We start from the raw sequence: 11,730 nt of genomic DNA, 5'->3' as shown, positions 1-11,730 counted from the left end.
CACTTGTGTGGCTGAAAAGACAAACTATGGTCTAAGAGTCCTACCTGACTTTAAAAAAACCTTGACTTTAAGGTTGTGTGATAAGCAAATGATGTTGACTTTCAATGTTACTCACCAAAACTCATTCTGTGTATCCTTTAGTCCTGACAAATGTGTGGAATGCATTTATTTCATCAAAAAACCCAATTTGCAAAGTCAATTTTACATCCAAGTTTACTAGTTTGGGGTCTTCTTCTTCCTTGCCTTTGCTGGCACATTGCTACATTTCTTGGTGCATTACTGCTACCACCTTCCGATTGATAGAATAACATGAAACAGGAATGTTTTATAGCACTGCCAACTGGCTCTGTAACACTTTCAACAAAGTTCATGGAAGTTGAAAGGCCCTGACTCTGACTGATATTGAAAGAAAGTTCAAACTTCACTGTAATATTTGTTCAAATGTCTGAGAGTTAAAAACAAACAGCACATTGAATAATATGATGAAAATGGAAAGCAGCCACTCTGATTTTTATGGAACTCCCCAGAACAGGAACCTGGTTCTGTTTCTACTTGAACTGTGCAGGGTTATCAGCCACTGCAACAGTAAGACTCCTTAAGTGTTTCTGATCAGTTCTATGGCAGTTCAGTGCCAAAACTAGTATCAGGATGAGATTACGCAGAAAAAAGTTTTTAAAGGATTCATTTATTGTTGGTGTTAGTCTCTTTAGGGAATTTCTGTAATAATGAAAACTGAAAATAATAGTAAACTTAAGTCTAAGTCTACTTAATGGTAGAGAGAAGGGAAATCATCTCTAGACAGCTGTGTATTGACTTTGTATTTGCGAGAAGAAGGGGTTTTCCCATTCACTTCAATGCAGTCACTTTCTTGGAGCAGCCTCTAGTGGACATTAGAGGAACTGCAGCTTTATGAGGACCCATCTAAGACATTTGAAGTTAGGACATTTTCAGAATATAAGGACATTTGTAAAAGTGGTGGACATTTTTAGTCAGTAAGGACGGTTTTGGAAGGTGTAAATATTTTTGCAACGTGGGGATATTTTTGAAAAGTGAGGGCATTTGTTGAATGTGAAGACATTTCTTAAAAATTAGGACGTTTGTGGAAAGTACGCAAATGTTTAGGAGGTGAAAATATCTTTTACACTTTTTCAAGATGTCATTTTTGAAAAGTGAGGACATTTTTTAAATGAGGACATTATTTTAAGTGAGAAAATTAGGGGAAATTATGGTATTTTGTGGAATGGAAGGACATTTTTGGAAAGGGAGGACATTTTTTTGACAAGCCCTCCAAATTAAACAACCAAATATGTAATTTGACCATGTGACTCCAGAGCGACACATACACTGTAGGAGCATTTCCCTATTGGCAGTAGTCGTCTGTGTCAGTAATTTGTCTGTGCTTTCCAAAACCATTACAAATCACTGTTAAAAAAAAAAGATGTTTTATAATGTGACAACGCTGTGGTCAGGTAGTCTTGTTAGGTTTAGGCACAAAAAAACACTTGGTTAGGTTTAGGGAAAGATGATGGTTTGGGTTAAAATGATCACTTTGTTATGGTTAGAGAAACCCGTGGTGTGGGTTAAAATTTCTACTTCCTTGCAGTTAGGCAAGGAAGTATGGCTACAATAATAACCACAGGGTTAAGGTTAGGGGGGATTGAAGTTATGTTTTTAAAAAATTGTCCTGACTCACGGTTGGAAACAGGAAACAAAGAGCCGTCTCCAGTGGCAGAGTCCACCGTTGGGTTAATGCCTCCATCAACCCAACCCGCCACCTCTAAATGAAGAAATTTGTCCACTTATATAGAAGTTATTTCCACTTCTCTGGGTCATAATTTCTACAGCTTCTTGATGGCATCTGTCACTCAAATGTAACTATATGTTCCTTTGGGCGACTGACATTACGACCTATTGTGTGATTTTTCTTGGGAGGACAGTCTCTTTTTTGAAAATGAAGACATTTTATCTGCACCTCACGTCTTCAAAAACTGCTTAAGGGACTTGGTTTTAGGATTACAGTTAGTAATTGAGTGTAGGTTAAGGTTAGGAAGGGGATCTTCAGTACAGTACAGAAATACAAGTGTGTGTACTAAATGGCATACACTGTACAGAGAGTGATGTCAGTATTTACTGAATTAACATTAGAGCTGTCACTGGGTAAAATTGACCCCTATACGAATTTCATTAATTTCTGCATGGTTTATGTTTAAACATTCAAAGTTGCTAGGCAACAGTGTTCTTTGCAGTGTGTAATCTGACAACTACGCAAGTCATAACTGAATTATAAAAAGAGCAGAGGAGAATGACCTGCAATAAAACATTCACCAAGTGCCTGGAGTGCAGGAAAGCTGTCTGTGGAAAATGCACAGTCAAGGTGCTGAATGTCTGCTCAGAGTGTGTTTAAGGGACAATGAAGATGATTTAACCTCCTCACAACCATTCATTATATGTAAAATGTATTATTAATTAACTGATTATTCATTCAGTTTTGTTTTGACATGTTACTGCTTATTGTTTATAGACTATTTAGAATTATTTTCCCATTGCCTTGCTCTGTTTTCATGAACAGAACATCAAAAGAGAAATATGATGAGGTTATGATGTTATGATGATGTTATAAATATAAAGCTTTAATTACCTCAAGTTTCTTGGTGACGTTCTCTCATTCATACATTGTTAATATTAATAACTGATTAGGTGAAATTGCACGCTTGACATTGTTGCAACATTTACGACCCATAAGCGCTGTGGTTGTTTATTGTTCTTATTATGGCTCATTATTGTCCATTTGGGGTATTTAGGCTACTTTGGTAATTGAAATAACATAGGTTATGTCATTATGTGATGAATGTGGTTTCATAATAATATCACACCACCCAAATGTGCAAATATTTCCTTCTAATATCCATTTTCAGTTTCATTTTAGAGTGATTTATACCGACAGCCATGCAAAGCCATTAGTTTTCTCAAAGATACTGACAAGAGAACCAAAACACAGGTGATGATTAAACAAACTCATTTTGTGACTTTAGACATTCCTTTGAGAAGACACTGCCTTAATAGAATGACAGAGTCCATTTTGTATTACACATTAATCAACTTGTTTTTATCATTTATCATTAGTCGGTGAAATTGTTCGGTCTCCTGGGCGTCTGACATACAATTACACAAAGTTAGAAAACTAAAAGAACAGGAGCTGCCTGTCACCGCCGGTTCCATTCAGAGACATTTTATCATACAGAGCTGTAATCACAGTCATAATGGAGTTCCTGAACTCCATTTACTGCTCTAACTTTCTCAATTCACTTGATGCACTGTGTTTTCAGACTCTTCTTCATCAAAACGCAGTCGCTCTCCTCTCCCTCTGTCTCGTCTCAAACCTGAAGCACAGGCACAGAACGCAATTAATCAGCCGGCCGAGCGAAGGCAGTCGGATCAATTAATCTGCTCACAGAGGAGAGACGAGAATGGATCCATCTGAGTCAGAGTGAGAGAGAGAAAGAGAGAGAGAGAGAGAGAGCCTGAGGAGATGTTGAAACAGTGTAAACAATTATGGAGGAGGGATGCAGGTTAGATACAGCTCTGAATTTGTTAAAATTTTTCACAGCTCTGCAAAGAAGAAAAGACTTCTCCTGTTGAAATGTTGTTGATTTATTACTTTTCTCTCTTATTTCATGAATCTCATTATATCTGCACACATAACAACAAGTCAAGCTAGAGATTTGTTTCAAAGGGCTTTACATTGTGTACATCATATGACACATCTATACTTAGACTCCTAGACTCCTCCTTAGACCTTATTCAGATAACGAAAAACCCCCAAAAAACCCTTTAATGGGAACAACAGGGGAAACCTCAGGAAAAGCAACAGATGGAGGATCCATCTTCCAGGACATGCAGATATACAATGTTCAACTAATCCAGACCTCTATTGGCTGTCTCTTGTCTGTCGGGAACAAAAGTGGAAGAAGTGAGACATTATTATAAAGCCAAAAAGCCCAGAGGGAAGAATTGGGTGGTTGAAAGGGTCAATAAAATGTCGGATTTTGACACGAGAGACTGCAATTTGTCTCCCGTTTCCGATGGTCAGCGTTGGTTTCTCTTAACCATGACTGAGATTGTTCCATAACCTAAACCAACAAGCTATTATCTTAACTATGATGATCTTTCCCTAAACCTAACCAAGTTGCTTTTGTGTCTTAACCTGACTGTGGACCACAATTTTTTTTTCTTGGACAAATGCAAAAAGACTAAAACATGACACATCTATATTTTTTTAGGCTTACTGTAAAACGGTAATGAGCATGAATAATAAAAGACTGCATCACTTGCAAGGCCTTCATCATTATGCACATTCATACAGCTACACACTGACTGTCAGTAACAGATGCTTTAACTATGTACAACACATTGAGCGTAGACAGGGAAGACAATGAAAGTGGATGTGATTTCTAGATCTGCTGCAAGATAGCCTCAGTCGGTTAACCATCCTGAGTCACGATAGTCCTGTAAACTGCGGCGGGTCCAGAGACTGAAACTATCCACCCAACCCACCCTCTGAATGAGAAAATTTGTCAACTTATACGTCATCTGAACGGCACCACTTCACTGGGTCATAATGACTACGGCCACTAGATGGCATCTGTCACTCAAATGTAACTACATGTCATTTTTGGGCGACTGACATTACAACCTTCCATTTTTCTTGGGAGGACAGTCTGTTTTTTGAAAATGAAAACACTTTGTCCGCTCCTCACGTCTTCAAAAACTGCTTGAGGGTTTACACGGGATATCCAAAGGATATTTGATGATTCTGCAAAACCCAGGATTACATCCTGTGCTAAGATTTTTGTTTTAATTATTTCTATTTACAATATGTGCACATGGCAACTAAGGTATGGTAAACCAGAGATTGTGGTTATGGCAGAAACCGCAGGTTAGGTAAAGATCGTTGCTACAGTTTTATGGAAACCCATATTCAACTGTTGGTCTGTGACATGGTGGTTTGGTGTGTACTTGGTCATAAACAAAAGTATTGGACAAACTGAAATTTTGACCGCATTGTGCAGCTAGATGAAAAGTCAGGAAATCACCAAATGGATTACAATTCATCCTCAGGGGGACATAAACGTGTTATCAAATTTTGTGTCAATCCATCCAATAGTAGTTCAGACATTTCACTCAAAACCACAAATGTCAGTCTCATGTGTTGCTACAGGAAAAGTCAGGGGATCAACAAAGTCAGAGGGATTCATCGACTGGGCACCATGAATGTGTGTACGTTGTTTCATGGCAATACATCCAATAGCTTTTAAGATATTTCAACAGACCAAAGTGGTAGACTGACAGACCAACCTTGCCATCCGTACATTGACACTGCTAGCTTGGCGAAAACCATAATGACAAGGTCTGTCCCATAGAACTGTGAAGTGGGAGGAGCTATTTCGGCCACCCCTGGCTCCTGAAGTAAAAACCACCATTCATTTCCCCATAGACAATGTTACATGACACAGAAGGAGCACTTCTACAGCTTGGATCAACATGAAACTCTTCCAGTTAAATCATTAGTACAAAAGATTAACAACTGTGTTAGAAAATATCTGAATCTTTAGTAAGAAGTCATTTTTCATAGTATTTGTAGCCATCCGCTTTGCCAAAATCATGGAAAAAAACATGATTTCTCAGAAATGAAGTTGAAATAATTGAAACTGGTGGTCATAACATAATAACAGAATCATTCCATTACTCAGGAGAGTCTGAGTTTCGTTGTTCAGTAACACTGAGAAGATTGTTTAAAAAAGCTTTTGAAATGAGAATACAGAATGGGGAAAACACTCCTGGAACTAGCTGCTTCCACTTCCTAACTCTATTCCAGAGGATTTGAGAGATGAAGCCTCGTCATGTGAATTTGAAGAAAAACCCCTCTAAGTACATTCAGGTGACCCTATTGAACTTATTTGGCCATGAAATGATCATGTGAGCAGATGGTAACAAGTCAGGCCCAAGCTAAACTGACCATAGGTTAAACCAAAGTTTCTCAGCCCATTAGCTAAAAGAAATTTTAAAAAGTTATTATCCTTAATCAGGGCAGCAATGGCTATTGTCCAGGCTGGACTGTGATTGGTTTGTGAGCTAATTAAAGATGGTGAAATAAACACAGAGTTTTCTAAAACACTGGTTATACCTAAGAAACTATCAGTATGTTTGTTCTTATTCTTAATCAGTGGAGATTTAGTGTGTGTCTGTGTGTGTGGGTGAGACAGAGAGGGAGTCCCTGCTGAACGGCTGAGTCATCCTTTAAACTGATCGATCGTTCTGTTTGTTGGTGCTTTGGTTTCAGAACAGCTGAGAGCTGGACTCACAAACTATGGTGAAGGTTAAAACTTTTAGGGAAGGAATGTATTTCTGAATGTATTTCTTTAATAAATTGTGAATTATGGGACATGTAGCTCTGTATGGGTGTATGCTGGCATTTCTCAGGTGTGGACCACACTTGTCTACTACCTGGTGAATCACTCACACATATTACAACATGTTACTCATTATAAAAGTAATTACATTACTGTCCTAATTACGATATACGTCATTGTCATTACTCAGCTCCATCAAAGGTGCCTTTTAAACAGTTTAAAAGCCTCCAGTGTTTGTATCTGTGTAGAGAACAAGCAGCCAGTCTACAGTTTGTATTTATTAATCATCAACAGTGACTGCATGAAGTCCCGTCCTCTCAGTGAAGCTGCATTGTTCTCACAGCCAAAATGTAATCTGACTGAAAAAAGTAATCACATTACTGGATTATCTGGATTTTTATTTGTTTTGTCAGATGATGTGATCATAAAATAGCAACTATAGCATTCGTTTTGGTAATGACTGCTGGTTAGTATCCTATGATGAAACATTTCTATCCTGATGGGAGTGGTCTCTTCCAGGATGACAATTCACAGGACATGAGGGGTCACTGAATGGTTTGATGAGTATGAAGATGATGTGAATCTTTGGTTGTGGCCTTCACAGTCACCAGATCTCAGCCAATGAAGATCTGGCAGAATCAGCCAATGGATGGCCATAAATTGCTTCTACAGTTTAACTTCAGGTTAGTCTCACTAGTGAAGTTTCTGTTTGGATTTAAACCATTTAATTTGTTAATTCATTACTGTTTTAATTGATACGTTTGTCAGTGGATACATATATATATATATACGGTTCTAGAGAAGTAATAGGCAATCGGCCCGTTCCGAACAGGCACGTTTTGAACGGGCACTGCACTAGTAGAAATATATTTACTTGAGGTGACTTGAGTGGATATGACTTGAGGTGAGGCATTTTTTTAGATTTTAGAAAAATCTAAGTTTCTAGTCATAGATACTCCTTCAAAGTTGACAGGAACTATATTTACATGTTGGAAACTAATAATTATGATTGTGTGAGTATGAATGGGGCATTCCTGATGAATAGAGCATTATTGCTCTAAGAGTTATCTCCCTGGATAAATAAAGGCTTAAAAAAGTACACATTCTAAAGCACGAAAATATTCTAAAGAGAAAACGCCGTCAGCACATTTGTGAGACCTCAAGGACACACACAATCAGCTGGTATAGTGGACTCAATGGTATTGATCAGCATTTGTGAAGCTCAGCTGCTGTGTTATGGTCTTTTGTGAATTTGAGTGAGTTGCTAAATGCATTTTGTACTTTCTGAATGTTATAATTAACTCTTGTCTCTGCTTTATTGCAAGACTAAACTGTACATGTAATGGATTTACAGTACTGACGTGTTCTTTTTTTTCTGGGTAGTGTGCATGAATCAATGTGCTGTCCAGAAAGTCCAGAAGAAAAGAACAAAGTAAGGTGCTTTTTGTAGTGATTGTATTTGCGCAGTTCAGTGCACCATTATGAATAACTAGAGCATGTATGGAAATTGTTCACTCTATAGTATGTCATAGAAGAAATTTGATTGTTTTCTTTCTAACAGCAGATGTTGAGCCACAACTGATGGGCCACCAAAACTGTCCAAAACCAAAATGGTCCTTGGTCTTATGTCAAATTTCTTGTATTGTAGTTTTACATGCAGGAGACATCCAGCGATGCTACAATGTGCTGCTCAGGTACTAAATTGCAGAAGTTTAAAACGGACTGCTGACCACTTAAACATCCATTTATCAACCCAGCAACTATCTCCAACACATATTATCATCCAAAACATTTATTAATGGACCGCGTGAGGTGGAGGAGACGATCAAGAACGTGAGAAAGGACAGACTATTACTCCCAGTTTGAGTTTTACAATTTCCAGTGTTGCCGTTGTTGGGGTTATGCGATATGTTGATAACATGTCATTATGTTAGAGAAGATACTGTGTATGATTTCAGTTATTAATTTCACTGTGATAATATATGTGCAGTTGTGATGTGAGATAAGTGGTTTTCAAGGCTGCATCACAGTAAAGGAATGCAATTTTCTGACCTTATCAAACTTGTCTTACCTTTTCTGGTATTTTCCTCTACCTGATTGGTCGATACATCTGCATTACTAAGGACTGTTCATCAACCATCTCTTGTGTTTTATTTCTGTTATCTTCTTTTCTTATGGAACCACCAATAGTCATCCCACCAGTATTGTCTAAATATCTACACTGAGATATTAAACCAATGATATTGTGATATCTTCTTTGTGTACATTTTTATTTTTGTCCATATTGTTCTGTCATGCTGGTTACTACAGTTATTAGAAGTCTTTGCTGCTGGAGTTTCTTGGTTGTGTTTACATTCTTTAAACTGGTCAATCATTTTGTTTTTGGTTTGCAGCATTTTTTGGTACTGGTGGTTTTTAAGCTTTGTATGGCTTTGGTTATCAACATTAAAATAAAGTGCTGCAGGAGGTGTTGTGCAATGATTTTTTTTACCCCCCTTCCCCATTTAAATACAATATGTGAGCTAGATCCACTAAGTAAAGGCCAAAATTATAGAGGAATATTTCGGCTTTGGGTGACTGCACAGATTTATTGTCATAATGTAGACAGATGATAACCCTGTAGAATGTAATATTAAGAAACGATCATTGTGATTTGATCAAAGAAACAGGCTGTAATACATCGGCTTTGAAGAAGGTGTTGGTGTGTCTCAAGTAGCAGATATGTGATTTCACTTTAGTTTATGGTACAGTTCTTTGAAATGTGTCGCAAATTACCTTCTAAGAAAGTCTAATAAGGGTCTAACAGTGGGAAATAAAGATGGAATGTCCTGGCAGCTTCCATAGCCTAATGTTAATGGGATTGGATAATGGCATTATCCAATCAATAATATTATTATTACATTATCACAATGACATTATATGGTCTGATGTCTTAACTGGAATGGGAGTAGAGTGCTGAGGAAGCATGTAATGTATTTTGTTACGTATTAGTTTAAATTTAGACCATGTTAGTAGTATTAAATTACAGCATAATTTGGTAGTAAGAGTAGAATAGCATCTAAATGTAGCATATTTTAGATCTGATATGGATTGTATTTGATTTCTAATTAGACTATGATCTTGTAAAATGGTGTGTAATGTGTATTAGGATCTCCTATTTGGTTTCTAATTAGAGTGTAATCTGTATAATAGTGTCTAAGTATAGTATATTTTAGGTTTAATACAGCATTATATGTGATTTCTGACTACAGAACAATTTAGGTGTATGGTGTCTAATTAGAGTATAACTGTGTTTGTTTACTTTCAAATAAAGAACACATTATTTATAGTTTTCGTCTAATTTAATACAAAGTACGGCTTATTCCATCTTATTAGTGTAGCGTAAAATAAAGTGTGACCTCAATCACTTTTGGTGACAAACGCTGAATCTAAAGAGAACCTTCTTTGTTTACAAGAAAACAGGGGAGCTTTAAGCTGAAATCAATGTCCAACAAAGTAGGACAGTGAGGCAGGGCATCAGACAACAACCAGAAGGAATCCATCACTGCCATACCTGGAAACACATTCCTACTAATTAAACACTGTCTGAATCCATGATGATGAGGTTAGGAGCAGGACTGACACTAATATGACTAATAACTCACAGGCACAGCTCTGTGACTTCAAATCCAGGGAAGAGTACAAATTCCAACATGTGAGGACGTCTCCGGCTTCATACAGAGATCCAACAGTTTAAATAATGACTCCAGTATTCAGCAGGGACACACACTGACCTCCCTCTCTGTGTCACTGATTGGGTAGAGTAGAAAGGATGAAAGGAGAGGGAGCGAGGCGAGGCAGAAATGATGTCTGGGATGATGAGTTTTGTTCGAGAAGGCTGAGCTGAAAAAAAAGTGAAGTGCAATTCAACTCCCACAGTTCATCTGTGCGTGTGTGTGTGTGTGTGTGTGGGTGGGTGTCTGAGGAGCCAATGCCAGCTCTTCAGTAGAAACTTTGTTGCATTGCCTCTGCTGGGTTTATTATTATTATTATTATTATTATTATTATTATTATTATTGATAATAATACATTTATTTTGTACCGCGCATTTAATACATAGTGAAAGTCAAAGTGTTGCAGTAGTAATAACATAGAACACACAAAACAAAGACAATAGTAATAAGAGTTAAGATGAAAAAGCCTCCCTGAATAGAAAGGTTTTTAATAGAGTCTAGGGTCTGTGCTGCCCTCAGATGGTGAGGAAGACTGTTCCACAAGCAGCAGAGCAGAAGGATTGATCCCCCGTAGTGTGGAGCTTAGTACTGAGGGCCTGGAGGAGCAAGCTGCTGGCAGCTGTGGAGGGAGGTTTGTGGTATGATCAGTTCCTTCAGGCAGGGAGGCGCATGTCCGTTGATTTATTTGTATGTGAGTAGCAGGAGTTTATAGTCAATCCTGAGGGAGACAGTGCAATGAAAACAGAATTGGTGTTATATGTTCATGTATTCACACTCTCATCAGAAAATACTGCTATTAAACCTAAACCACTGTTACTGCTAGTGACATGACTACTACCACTGCCTTTCTGGGCTGCACAGTCTGAGACATTTGCACGACTGTTTCTTTTCTACTTCCGTGTATTGTTTTGTTTTGTCCCCATCCATTTTGGACTTGCCTCCAGAGGGGAACTAAATCAACTGATCAACGTGTTTGACGCAGAGGTCAGCTGGACGTGTTGTTGAGATCCGGATGGTGTGAACATTGGCTCCCCCGTGAGCCTCTGCAACCTATCTAAGATAAGTGGAAACGTCTCTTTGCAGAGATATTTCTGTTTATCCTCGGAGAAGCATAATTACAGTATTAGTATCGATCTTTGGTCCAGAGTGAGATATCTCAACAACGTCAGGTCAGATGTCTGTAAAGTTTTCTGCTTTCATTCGTGATCTCCAGAGGGATTTTAGTGAACCCATGACCGCCACCCTCAGGCCAAACTTTACATTTTTAGCTCCACTACTGTTAAGACTGTAGCTGTGTCCCAAATCTATACTACATACCATCTCTATATAATTTATACCACATACTACTCATCACAGTATTTGCAGTTATTTGCATTTGCTCCCACAAGGCATTATATCCTCCACAACGTCAGACAACCGGCTGGTTTTCTATCTCATCATCTGACGATTTTTTTCTAGCTCTTCTCCATCCGTGCTGTTCCCATTTTTCTTCGTCTTCTCTTGAGATTCCAGCTGGCTATACACTATGAGTAAGCATGTAATTCATGATGCAAGTGTTGAAATAGTCCAGACCTGAAAATACTCAACTACAGATTGAGATTTAGTGA

At 38.0% G+C, this 11,730-nt stretch overlaps 2 long non-coding RNA genes across 2 annotated transcripts in view; both read left to right on the top strand.

Annotated features, from left to right (window-relative positions):
* The window catches only part of LOC137170949 (uncharacterized), a 47,153-nt gene that overhangs the window by 7,964 nt on the left and 27,459 nt on the right, over window positions 1-11,730 (top strand). The window lies entirely within an intron of this gene.
* Window positions 4,780-8,878, top strand: LOC137170948 (uncharacterized). The gene is made up of 3 exons (XR_010924687.1): window positions 4,780-7,093; window positions 7,794-7,842; window positions 7,972-8,878. It is a non-coding gene; the product is annotated as an uncharacterized lncRNA (long non-coding RNA).

This window comes from Thunnus thynnus, chromosome 19 (genome assembly GCF_963924715.1).
Source record: "Thunnus thynnus chromosome 19, fThuThy2.1, whole genome shotgun sequence".
In the NCBI taxonomy this organism is placed as follows: Eukaryota; Metazoa; Chordata; class Actinopteri; order Scombriformes; family Scombridae; genus Thunnus; species Thunnus thynnus.
Note: the sequence above shows the minus strand (reverse complement) of the source record. Positions and strands in the feature narration are given on the sequence as shown.